This window comes from Pinus tabuliformis, chromosome 6 (assembly GCF_031772625.1).
Source record: "Pinus tabuliformis cultivar Carrire ecotype Pingquan chromosome 6, CPIR1, whole genome shotgun sequence".
Classification (NCBI taxonomy): Eukaryota; Viridiplantae; Streptophyta; class Pinopsida; order Pinales; family Pinaceae; genus Pinus; species Pinus tabuliformis.
This window is the reverse complement of record NC_142292.1, coordinates 1,629,354,297-1,629,367,324: the sequence shown is the minus strand read 5'-3', so window position 1 is coordinate 1,629,367,324 and position 13,028 is coordinate 1,629,354,297.

Sequence of the window (13,028 nt, the reverse complement as noted above, 5' to 3'; positions counted from 1 at the left end):
CTTCAACTGTAAGTTATATCGAAGATGTTTCACATAGAACCTAAGAGAGGTTTCTGTAAAATTTATCAAGTTATAAGGCCCCGAAAACCCAAATTCTTAACTAGACTAATCACAAACTAAAAGTCGCAATTCATTTTCCTAGTCCGGTAAACAGCACACTCAGAAAATAATATTGGTATTTTCCCAATCTCATTAACAACGAACTGAAGAAAAATATGGGTATATTTCCCAATCTATTAACGACAAACTAAAAGAAAATATTGGCTCTTGTGTGAGAAGATAGAATGTCTCCGTTACAAATATGTTTAGATAATAAAAACTATGATCTTCACATTGGTAAAATGATATTGCCATGAAATGCAGCCACACACAAACACATAGTAAGGCTTGAAAACAATGATTATGAAATGGCAACGTCGAGTTCGAACAATTTGGAGCTCTCCTCCGCATTAAATTTCCGTAAGATCTATATGGCAGGGCGATAATCCAGTTCATTTTTCCTTTCCGCTACTCATATTGCGGATCTGTATTGTCCTGCTTGTCAACATGACGCTGGCTTTTAAGACAACCTCGCGTCATTGCAGAAATCATTGTATTTCCCCAACAATTTTTTTTATTTTTTATTTGTATGGTTTTGAATTCGGTTTTCTACAAGCTTGCAGCTCTCTAGCTCGGAAGGATTGGATTAATTTTCTGTTTAATTGTGCTTTCAAAACTTCTGTGAAAAATTGTTGCACCTATGTTTTATGGAGGTTCCTCGTCAACTTTTATAGGATACAAGAATTAGTCATCTGGACATTAGGATCTCCATAAGTTAACAATTAAGAAATCGAGTCTTAATGGTTTTGCATACAGATTCTCATTGACGCGTTTCTTACGCTGTTGGAAAAATGTCTAGGTGTAAAATAAAATGAAATGATGCGGTATTAAAGTGGCAAAGTTTTACCCAAAAAGGATTCATTTGATAATCATTAGTTGGTGAGATTCAAAGGTCGATGATCATTGAAGACGTTTGGGTAATGGTCCATTATCTCTTTTAGTTTACCTTGTTGCTAAGTTGAAGTAATGGCATTCATCACTTTATATTAAGCAATGATTTGTTGATATGCAATTCCACACATGTATCGTCTCTATTGCTTGGAAGCATATTTTTTCTATTCCGGCAACCATTAAATTTACTGAAAAATGAGTTTTGTATCAGTCTTGGCGGCTTATTATCATTTAATTTATACCATTTTTGTGGAGGCTGCATAGGGTTGGTATTAAGGCTTGCAAAATGGCAAATGTGGAAAATTCTTACGAAATGGAAATGCAGAGCATGTACAACGGGGAGCTATCCTCCGAAAGCTCTCCTCCGCATTGCACTCCTTTGCAGGCTCTTCTCCACATTGCACTTCTCTGAAAGCTCTCCTCTGCATTTCAATTTGGTAACCATTCTATTTGAATATTATAGATGACACGGGTCAAGCACTATAAGCAAAATAATCACCATTAATAAAGTATCAAGACCAATCGTGTATATTATATCGGACTGTCGGAAATCAATTAATTGAAAAGAAAACGAAAAGCCTTCCAAAAAGATTCCATTACGATGGAATCAGGACTTTTATTTTACTAATCAAATCACTTGGAAAGGGAATAAGAATATTTTCTATCTCATTACTATGTGATAGTTTTATCAAATCAATAAAAAATAAAATAAATAAGTTTTTTTTATGATTCCAAATACAATTTAACCCTTTTACCAAACCAATGAATCATAGAAAAATTTCAAATACAATTGAACCCTTTTACCAAACCCATGGATCATAGAAAAAATTTCAAAAGATTCGAGTTATAATTTTCGTATGGATCATAGAAAAAATTTCAAAAGATTCGAGTTATAATTTTCGTACATTATAATTTGGATTATACAATCTTTACAATCTTATTTTGATAAATGTGAAATCTAACTCTTTTCAAGTTATAACATTCGTACTCAATCACAGTTTAGATAATACAATCTTTACTCCATTAGATTAATTTGAAATTCTTCTCAATTTTCCGCAACTAGGACTCCTGGAAAAATAACTGTGTCTTATCTTGCTGGTCGAAAGTAATAATACATATATAAATTATAAAATCTGTAGCTAAGTCGTAAAATCTAACGCTTGAACAGTTCATGCTATTGTTTTCAGTGCAGGTTCAACTTGTTTATTTTTTATCAAAATCAAAAGCATCAGAATAATCAGAACAACTGAAGCACACTCGCTGCTCTGGTCGTTAAACCCAGAAATCGGAAAGGATGGTTTAGTTTCTATGGATGAGGCAAATGCCTTTATATTTTTTGAGATACATCCATCTGCTTTTATTGTTGTACAGCCGCATAGGCCTCAAGAGGGTTCTCTAACTCACCTTTTGTTGCTATTTTAAAGGATGTGTACTCTGAATAATGGAAAGCTCTATAACGTCGTGGATGCTCGTTGTCCACCAGTTCAGGTGGCGCTTCTATCTCCATTTCATCTGGTAACAATCTGAAGAAAGTCAGGGAAAGACGAGATTGTCGTCCTTTAACAATCACACGGTGTTTTGCACTGTGAATTCTTTTGTTACTCCATGCCTGCATGCATATGCACAAATCATCTGATTAACATTCTTGGCAAAGAAAAATAAAAATAAAAAAACATAGTGCTGATTAGGTGTTTGAGGTATTCACTTGGATTACCAGGATTAATGGCAATAATGCATGCACTAAGTATTTTAAGGTACTTATATAAAGTTGCCACACTTTAAGCAGGATCAGACCTAAATATCTCATGGATATGATACTTGGTAAAGATAGATTTGCAACAGAAAACATAAAAATTACAAAAACCAGATATCTCACCAGGAAAGAGATGTAGCATAATATAACCTGCATGTATCTTGTTGTCCATCGTATCCTTATTACATTTATTTTGAGATTTAAAATATCTATCATAAAATTTTATTATTTTGAGATTTAACGAGTTATATCATAAATTTATATGTTATTATATTGAAATATCTTTTTATGTAAATTAATGTTTAAAGATCAAAATAATAATATAGATAATTTCTATCAAACTAAAACTTTATACAAAATTAGATCAATTTTAAAATATCATTTATGTAAAATAATATTAAAAATGTTTTAAAAATAAATACAAAGACATTATTACATAAACATAGTAATATAAATATTAATAATCTAAATAACAAAATGAAAATTAGGAATATATATATATATGTTTTTTGAGTCAAAATAATGTAAATTATTTTAATTAAAATATATTAGATTGGAGTTATATATATATATATATATATATATATATATATATATATATATATATTATAAGTTGTGTGGATTACATTTTCAATATATCTAATATATCACACTAAATTGATTTCACATCAACAAAACACCCACACATGAGATCACTATGTATCCAAAACCCTCTAGAATGGAATATATATATATATATATATATATATATATATATATATATATATATATATAATAATAAGCTATTTTAATTGGAATGGTACAAGTCATTTTATGTAAAATAATATTACAATAAAAATTAAAAATATTACTATAATTTTATTAACTTCAAAATACACTCCAGTAAAAACAAAAGTGTAATTTAATTTATTGTAAATAAAAGAATAAGTGATCTTATTTAGATAATAATTTAATAAAAATAAAATAACATTTATACATTTTGAAATAAAAAATATTAATTTATTTTCAATTTATCTTATAACTATGTTTTTTTTGTTATTTTAATTTCAGATAACCTTTCAAAATATATTGTTATCACCATTTTTAATATATTAATTTATCCATGTTCATTGTGAAACAACAAATTTTAAAATGTAGTTGTAAAACTTATTTTTATTAAACATTGAAATTTTAAAATGTCAAGTGGAAAATAAAAATAAAACATCAATTTAGTTCTAAAATATGAAGTGCATCTTAAAATAAATTATAAAAAAGATGGATGTGCATTAAATTATCCATATTCATTGTGAGGTTGATGTAGGAGCATCCGGACACCACAATGAAAGAAAATTAGAGAAAGATGACACGTGGACAACCACATGGACAGTCGGGCCAATCTTGAACAAGATTCGGTTAATAACCTAATTTTAGTTAAAAATCAGTTAAAACTGAATGTATCTGAATGTATGTATAACAAGAAATGAAGGATTCATGGGGGAACGAAGGAAGAATGAGAGGAGAAAAACCTGTGCGTATGAGAGAGGGCAATATGTAGTTGCTGGAGAAATTCCGGATTAAGGCTGAGATGCCTTAAATTGTAATCTCAGACTGTAATTAATGAAAACGCATTTGTGTGAATTGTGTCTTTATGTGTTTTTTTTTTGTTTTCTTTTCAGTTGAAAATGAAAATATTAATGCCACAGAATAGGCATGTCGGTGAGCATGATTTTGATTTTATTTTTGATGAGGCGGACTGTGAGTGTGTGTCGAGGATGTTCATGCCAGTGTGTTCTTCTTAGCCTGACATTCTAAGTGCACGAAATCGGTTCAAGAAAGGAATGTGGACTCGGTTCCAGAAAGGAACGACTGCTGAATAAATTCGTGGAGAAGAACTTCAAGTGAGAAGTCGCGCTGGGAATAAGAATGAGGGCCGGCCGAGTTCTGGAGACTGGTCAAGGGAAGGGCCCTGCGTGCAGGCTTTGATTGAAGCAGGAATTATTGGACTTAAGATTCCTGTGTATCAAGACCTTCAGTCATTGCGTGGGCAGAGAGTGAAGATCAAGGTGGGCCATCTTCTGAAGATGAAAGGAGCGCTTCGATCTGAGAAGAAGAAATCGAAGGTTCAGCAGCGTCGACCAGTTTCCTTCCAATTAGTTTGTTTCTCATGGACTTCGGTTAAAAGTCACGAGTGGATCGAACACCATCCTCCGCATTTCAGTCTGACACAATTTCCTCTGCGTGCTTTCGTTTCCAATCTGGAAAAAGCCAGAAACTTTGCGAAGGTCCACGGGAATCGAAACGCGTTCAACAGAAGAATGCAAGCTGGCCATAGCACAGATGATCTGGACGATGACTGTGTCAGATTTATCAGGTAAGACTGAAACCAATGATGGCACAGCGTGTTACGTGAATGATGCAGTTGAAAACAAGATCATGTAAGATCAATGCTAGATTGAAGGCCGATATCCGATGGACAAAGCGGTAGCAAGAAATTGGGAAGCAGCTGCCTGGCGAGAGATTTCTTTCATTGTGGTTGGATCAATGGAAAGTGCTGCGCAGTCATGTTTGAGAAGACTGTGAGAAGTCTCAGAATGGGTTTCTTGGACCCATAACCCACAGGTCCCAAGATCGGACTTGTGAAAATACTGAAAACGAAGAGACCCCAGAATTCGTTTTCATCAAGTGGTATCAGAGCGGGAAAGATTTCCTGTGGAGAGGAGTTTTTTTGTGGATGCGAAGAAAAGAGGTACAAAGAAAAAAGAAGTACAATTTGTTTGTGAAGGTGAGAAGATTGCAGCAAACCTGGAGGAGGAGTGCTCAATGGGTTCGAGAGGAGAGAATCGCGGAGATGCCGAGAGGACTAAGCTCAGTGGAGAAGATTGGTAGGGCATCTGGTAGCAGGGAGGACTTGCTATTGCAGAGGTTTGGTTGCAGCTCACAAAAGGTAGTTCCACTAAAGAAGAGAAACAGTAGGTGAAATTTCTCAGGAAACGCATTTGACCAGGAGGTCATAATTTTGTACCTCGGGAGCATATGACCAGGAGGTCATAATTTTGTACCTCGGGAGCATATGACTAGGAGGTCATAATTTTGTACCTCGGGAGCATATGACCAGGAGGTCATAATTTTTGTACCTCGGGAGTCTGATGCAGGAGCATCTGGACACCTCAATGAAAGAAAATTAGAGAAAGATGACACGTGGACAACCACATGGACAGTCGGGCCAATCTTGAACAAGATTCGGTTAATAACCTAATTTTAGTTAAAAATCAGTTAAAACCGAATGTATCTGAATGTATTTATAACAAGAAATGAAGGATTCCTGGGGGAACGAAGAAAGAATGAGAGGAGAAAAACCTGTGTGTATGAGAGAGGGCAATATGTAGTTGCTGGAGAAATTCTGGATTAAGGTTGAGATGCCTTAAATTGTAATCTGAGACTGTAATTAATGAAAACGCATTTGTGTGAATTGTGTCTTTATGTGTTTTTTTTTGGTTTTATTTTCAGTTGAAAATGAAAATATTAATGCCACAAAATAGGCATGTCAGTTAGCAAGATTTTGATTTTATTTTTGATGAGGCGGACTGTAAGTGTGTGTCTAGGATGTTCATGCTAGTGTGTTCTTCTTAGCCTGACATTCTAAGTGCACGAAATCGGTTCAAGAAAGGAATGTGGACTCGGTTCCAGAAAGGAACGGCTGTTGAATAAATTCGTGGAGAAGAACTTCAAGTGAGAAGTCGCCCTGGGAATAAGAATGAGGGCCGGCCGAGTTCTGGAGACTGGTCAAGGGAAGGGCCCTGCGTGCAGGTTTTGATTGAAGCAAAAATTATTGGACTTAAGATTCCTGTGTATCAAGACCTTCAGTCATTGCATGGGCAAAGAGTGAAGATCAAGGTGGGCCATCTTCTGAAGATGAAAGGAGCGCTTCGATCTGAGAAGAAGAAATCGAAGGTTCAGCAGCATCGACCAGTTTCCTTCCAATTAGTTTGTTTCTCATGGACTTCGGTTAAAAGTCACGAGTGGATCGAACACCATCCTCCGCATTTCAGTCTGACACAATTTCCTCTGCATGCTTTCGTTTCCAATCTGGGAAAAAGCCAGAAACTTTGCGAAGGTCCACGGGAATCGAAACGCGTTCAACAGAAGAATGCAAGCTGGCCATAGCACAGACGATCTGGACGATGACTATGTCAGATTTACCAGGTAAGACTGAAACCAATGATGGCACAACGTGTTACGTGAATGATGCAGTTGAAAACAAGATTATGTAAGATCAATGATAGATTGAAGGCCGCTATCCGATGGACAAAGCGGTAGCAAGAAATTGGGAAGCAGCTGCCTGGCGAGAGATTTCTTTCATTGTGGTTGGATCAATGGAAAGTGTTGTGCAGTCATGTTTGAGAAGACTGTGAGAAGTCTCAGAATGGGTTTCTTGGACCCATAACCCACAGGTCCCAAGATCGGACTTGTGAAAATACTGAAAACGAAGAGACCCCAGAATTCGTTTTCATCAGAGGTAATAGATTTTGAAATGTAATTGTAAAGTTTATTTTCATTAAATATAGACATTTTAAAATATCAAGTGGAAAACAACAAGGCATCAATTAATAAATGATAAGTATTTATTTTTGAAAAATAATAAAGATTGAAATATAATTATAAAATTTATCTTTGTTGAACATTAAATTCTTAAAATGTAAAGTAGATTAAATTTAATTTGAAAAATTATGGACATCAATACTGGTGACCCAGAGAAATTTGTAATATATTTGTTAAATAATAATATTTGAAATGAAATTCTGAAAAATATGAAATAGGTTAAAAAAATAAATTGAAATAGATGATGAATATAATTAGAATAATAAATTATGCATTCAATTATAGATGTCCAATAAACCTTGAAATGTAATTAAAAAAAATCATATTTATTACACACGCACACACACATATATATATGGAAAAAAATGAATATTAATATATAAATACAAAATTGTTTATCCCCATATTTATGAAATTATAAATGTTGAAAATGTATCTTTATAATAAAATTATCATATCAGGCCATAGAATATAAAATTAATTAAAGATCTTCAGTATCTATTAAATTATATATGTTCATATTTGTGAAATAGTAATTTTGAAGCTTATTCTTAAAAATTTATAGTTTCACTAAACATAAATTTTAGAATGTAAAGTGGGAAATAACAATACAACATTATAAATATGCATGGTTTTCAAAGAGTAGAAAAACATTAAAAAATTTGATGTAAATTGGAAAATAACAACACATCATAAATATATGGATTCCAAGTTGTAATTATAACACATAAAATTTTGAAATATTATATTAATTTTGTCTTTATTAAAGATAGAAATGTTAAAATATGAAGTGTATATTAAAATTAATGAGAGAAAAAAATGGATATGTATCAAATTATCCATGTTCATTGTGAAACAACAAACTTTGAAATGTAATTGTAAAACTTATTTTTATTAAACATATAAATTTTAAAATGTCAAGTGAAAAATAACTACAAAACATCAATTAATAAATTATAAATATCTATTTTTGAAAAATATTAAATATTGAAATATAATTCTAAAATTTATCTTTGTTGAACATTAAATTCTTAAAATGTAAAGTAGATTAAATTTAATTTGAAAAATTATAGATATCAATACTAGTGAATGCGTATCCCGGATGCGGGTGTCTTCACCGGAGATGAGACCTTGCCACATGCAGAACACGGGCAGCCACGTGATGAGGGACGGGCCTTTAATGCCCCAAGCCGTCGCTGCATTGGCATAAGGAATGTTTCAGAGCTTCCATAATGGAGCCGAGGGAGGGATGGACGCGCTTGCGGTTCGCATTCAATGCTGGTCCTATCATCCGTCATGGGAAGGTGCATAAGTTTGTTCGTCGGGTGGTGCTGGGTGTATTATGCGTGGAGAGGAATCCAACGCAAGTCTGGAACTCCTGTAGTGAGGTGGTGGAACACCAGAGGGAGGCTGGCTTCATACCAGTGCCTATCCGCCTTTGTTTCCACTCAGTTGAGAGCTGTTGGATTGCATTTTGGGAGTGTAGACCGGTGGAACAGTCCAGTTCAAGCTGTTGCGAACAGCACGAGGAGGGGGAAGACACTATGGTTCGAGAGCGTATGCCTTGCAGGAGAGGTCCTGGGCGCGGAGAGCCCTCCCGTCCCCCTGCAGCAGACATACATCACCATTGTTGCTGCTGTTATTGTTACCGAAGAATGGGAGCTAATCCAATTCCAGCTCGCCAAGTCATGGAGGTGGGAGGCTCTGCTGATGGTGAGCCAATGCTCCCAGCTTTTGGTTCGGTCATTTTCACCTTGGGTAGCTCCAGGGAGAATGCAGGCATCAATGCCCACATCTCTGTGCTCTTCACCAAGATTCCAGAGGAACATGAGGAAGAGTCATCACTGGTTATGGCGGAGGACAATTCAGGGCGTGGCAAAGGGAAGCTTCCAATGGGAGAGTCTTCAAGAGCAGCTGACAGTGCTGAGAGTGGCAAAGGCAAGGCCCCAATTGGGGAATCCTCAATGGCGGTGGGCACTTCCAGAAGCAATCAGCCTCGGCCCCTTTCCCAATTTCGTGACCAGGAGCAACCTTCCCCCTCGCAGAATCCCATGGCGAAGGGGGAAGGGGTGGCAGAAGGAGAGGGTTGGCGCACAATTGAGGAAGAGGAACCAGACATATAGCTCCCAATGCCACCTCCGCGCTCTGGCTGTCTTTTTTCAGGTTTGGTTTATTCCTGTTGGTTCCGGGTTTCTGATAAGTACCAATTGTCTGTTTCATGTCACAGTTTGCTTTCTGTTAGTTGTAAAGACCCGCTTGCGGACTCCACAGACGCAGTGGGCGCGATGTTGTTGGTCGGGCATTTCATGTAGTTTCAGCGTTTTGCTTTTGGGTTTCACTGTCCGGTTGGTCCACAAGTTACTGTTGAGGAACCCCTGCGTGGACTGTCATGTTGTTGTTTTGAGGAACCCCTGCGTGGGCTGGCATGTCGTTATTTTGAGGAACCCCTGCGTGGGCTGTCATGTTGTTATTCTGATCTCTCTCAGTCATATTGTCAAGGTTTTTGATCTTTTTGCTCGAATTGCCCTGCGAGGCAACCTCATGAATCAGTCTTTGTCGTCCATGGAGTCACTCATGACTCTGGGCAGCCAGCTTCTTTGGATGTAAAATGTTGCTGTAAATATTAATACAATAGTAGTTAGAATTTGCCGAGAAAAAAAAAATACTAGTGAATGCGTAACCTTTGAAATATATTTGTTAAATAATAATTTTTGTAATGAAATTCTAAAAAAATCAAAATATGAAATAAATTAAAAGAATAAATTGAAATAGCTGATGATTATAATTAGAAGAATAAATTATGCATTAAATTATAGATCTCCAATACTAATATTCATAACATTTAATTAACAATATTAAAATTATTAATGACATTAACATGATTATTATAAATAATATCATCAACATTTAATATTAAAAAAAATATATTTTTTTTTTAATTTGCAATCTTATCTATTATCATTATTTTAATTTATTAATATTATTGGTATTATATTAATTAATTAATTAATATAATATACCATCAACATTAATAACATTAAATATTAATAAAATTTTAATATTAAGTTTTAATATTATTTATAAATGTTAGATATTAGGCTTTTGTGATCCATATTGTAAATGAGAGTGTCTTTCAGATTAATCACATTATTAGGATTTGGTCGACATTTTGAACCAACTAATGTGGATGAACCACATTAGTTGGTTCAAAATGTCGACCAAATCCTAATAATGTGATTAATCCGAAAGGTACTCTCATTTATTTATAAATATTATTTTTAATATTAATATTAATTGATATGAATACGAATATTAATATTACTTTTAATATTATTAATATTACTTTTAATATTATTAATATTTATAAATATTAATTTTAACGTTAATTATTAATATTAATAGCATTAAATAATATTATCATGGTCAACCATGGTCCAATGTTGCATTGTGACAAAGATTGTCTCTATATGAAAATCAACCATGGTCAACGATGGACAACCATGTTTATTTTAGATTTTATAATATTTATTCAAATGTCGCATTGTCACATAGATTGTATATAAAAATCAATCATGGTCAATTACACTCAACCATGGTCAATCATGGTCAACCAAGGTAAATATTAAAATCAAGCATCGTCTATCATGGTTAGCCATGGTCCAACATCACATTGTCAAAGAACTGTCTCAACATGAAAATCAACCATGTTTCAACGTCGCATTTTGACGAAGATTGTCTCAATGTGAAAATCAACCATGGTAAATCATTGTTAATTATGGTCAAGAATGGTCAATAATCATGTTCACATTGTGACGAAGATTGTATCTTTGTCCAATGTCACATTCTGATAAAGATTGTCTCAATATGATAAACAACCATGGTCAGTCATCGTCAAGCATGGCCATTCATGGTCAAACATGGTCCAACATCACATTTTAAGAATTATTGTCTCAATATGAAAATCATTCGTGTCAACCATCTTCAATCATGGTCTACCATGGTCAAATGCCGCATTGTGACAAATATTGTCTCAAAATGAAAACCAATCATGGTCAATCATGGTCAACCATGGTCCAACATCCCATTGTCACAAAGATGTCTCAATGTAAAAATCAACCATTCTTAATCATGGTCAAGCATGGTCAATAATCATGGTCACATTGTGACAAATATGGTCTCTTGGTCCAATGTCACATTATGAAAACCATGGTCATCCATGGTCAAACATGGTACAATGTCACATTGGGACAAATGTTGTCTCAATATGAAAATCAACCATGGTCATCCATGGTCCAACATCACATTGCGACAAATATTTTCTCAATATGAAAATCAATCATGTTCAATCATGGTCCAACATCGCATTGACAAATATTGTCTCAATATGTAAATCAATGATGAGCGATCATGTTTATTTTAATGTTTATAATATTTTTCTTAGGGTTTATATACATTGGGTTTATAATATCAGTCTCTTGGATTTAAGATTGTTCCCTTGGGTTCATAATCCCTTGGGGACTTAGTATTAATCCTTTCGTTTTATTATTCCTTTGGGTTTCTCATACTAATCCCTTGAGTTTATTATTCCCTTAAGTTTATAATAGGATCATGGTAGACCATTGTCAATCACAACCATCCATTCTTGAATGTCACATTGTGACAAGGATTGTCTCACCATGAAAATAAATAATAATCCCTTGGGTTTATTATTCCTTTGGGTTTATTATATCAATCCCTTGGGTGTATTATTCCCTTAGGTTTATATTATTAGTGCCTTTTGTTTAATAGTATTCCCTTTGGTTCATAATCCCTTGGGGTTTTAGTATTAATCCCTTGGGTTTATAATATCAATCGCTTGGGTTTATTATTCCTGAGTCAAACATGGTTTATTATGATGTCAACCATGGTCCAACATGGAATTTTGATAAGGATTGTCTCAATATGAAGATCAATGATGGTCGATGATGTTTATTTCAATGTTTATAATATTTTATATACGTTGGGTTTATAATATTAGTCACTTGGGTTTAATATTATTCCCTTGGGTTCATAATCCCTTGGGGTTTTAGTATTAATCCCTTGGGTTTACTATTCCCTTAGATTTATAATATCAATCATGGTCAACAATTGTTAATCATAGCCAACCATGGTCAACCATGTTTGAATGTTGCATTGTGACAAGGATTGTCTCACAATCAAAATAAACCATGTTTATTTTTGTGCTTGTAGTATTTATATTTGGGTTTATCAATATTGGGTGTTCATAATCTCTCGGGATTAATATTATTTCCTTGGTTTTATAAACCATGTTTATTTTAGTGTTTTTAGTGTTTATATTTGGGTTTAACAATGTTGGGTTTACAATATTAGTCCCATGAGTTTAATATTATTCCCTTGGGTTCATAATCCCTTGGGATTTTCGTATTAATCCATTGTAAACCATTGTCAATCATAGCCAAACATGGTCAACCATGGTTGATTGTCACATTGTGACATGAATTATCTCACCATCAAAATAAACCATGTATATTTTAGTGTTTGTAGTATTTATATTTTGGTTTATCAATGTTGGGTTTATAATATTAGTCCCATGCTTGAATGTCACATTTTGATAAAGGTTGTCTCACCATGAAAATAAAACATGTTTATTTTAGTGTGTGTAATATTTATATCTGGGTATACGAATATTGGGTTTATAATATTAGTC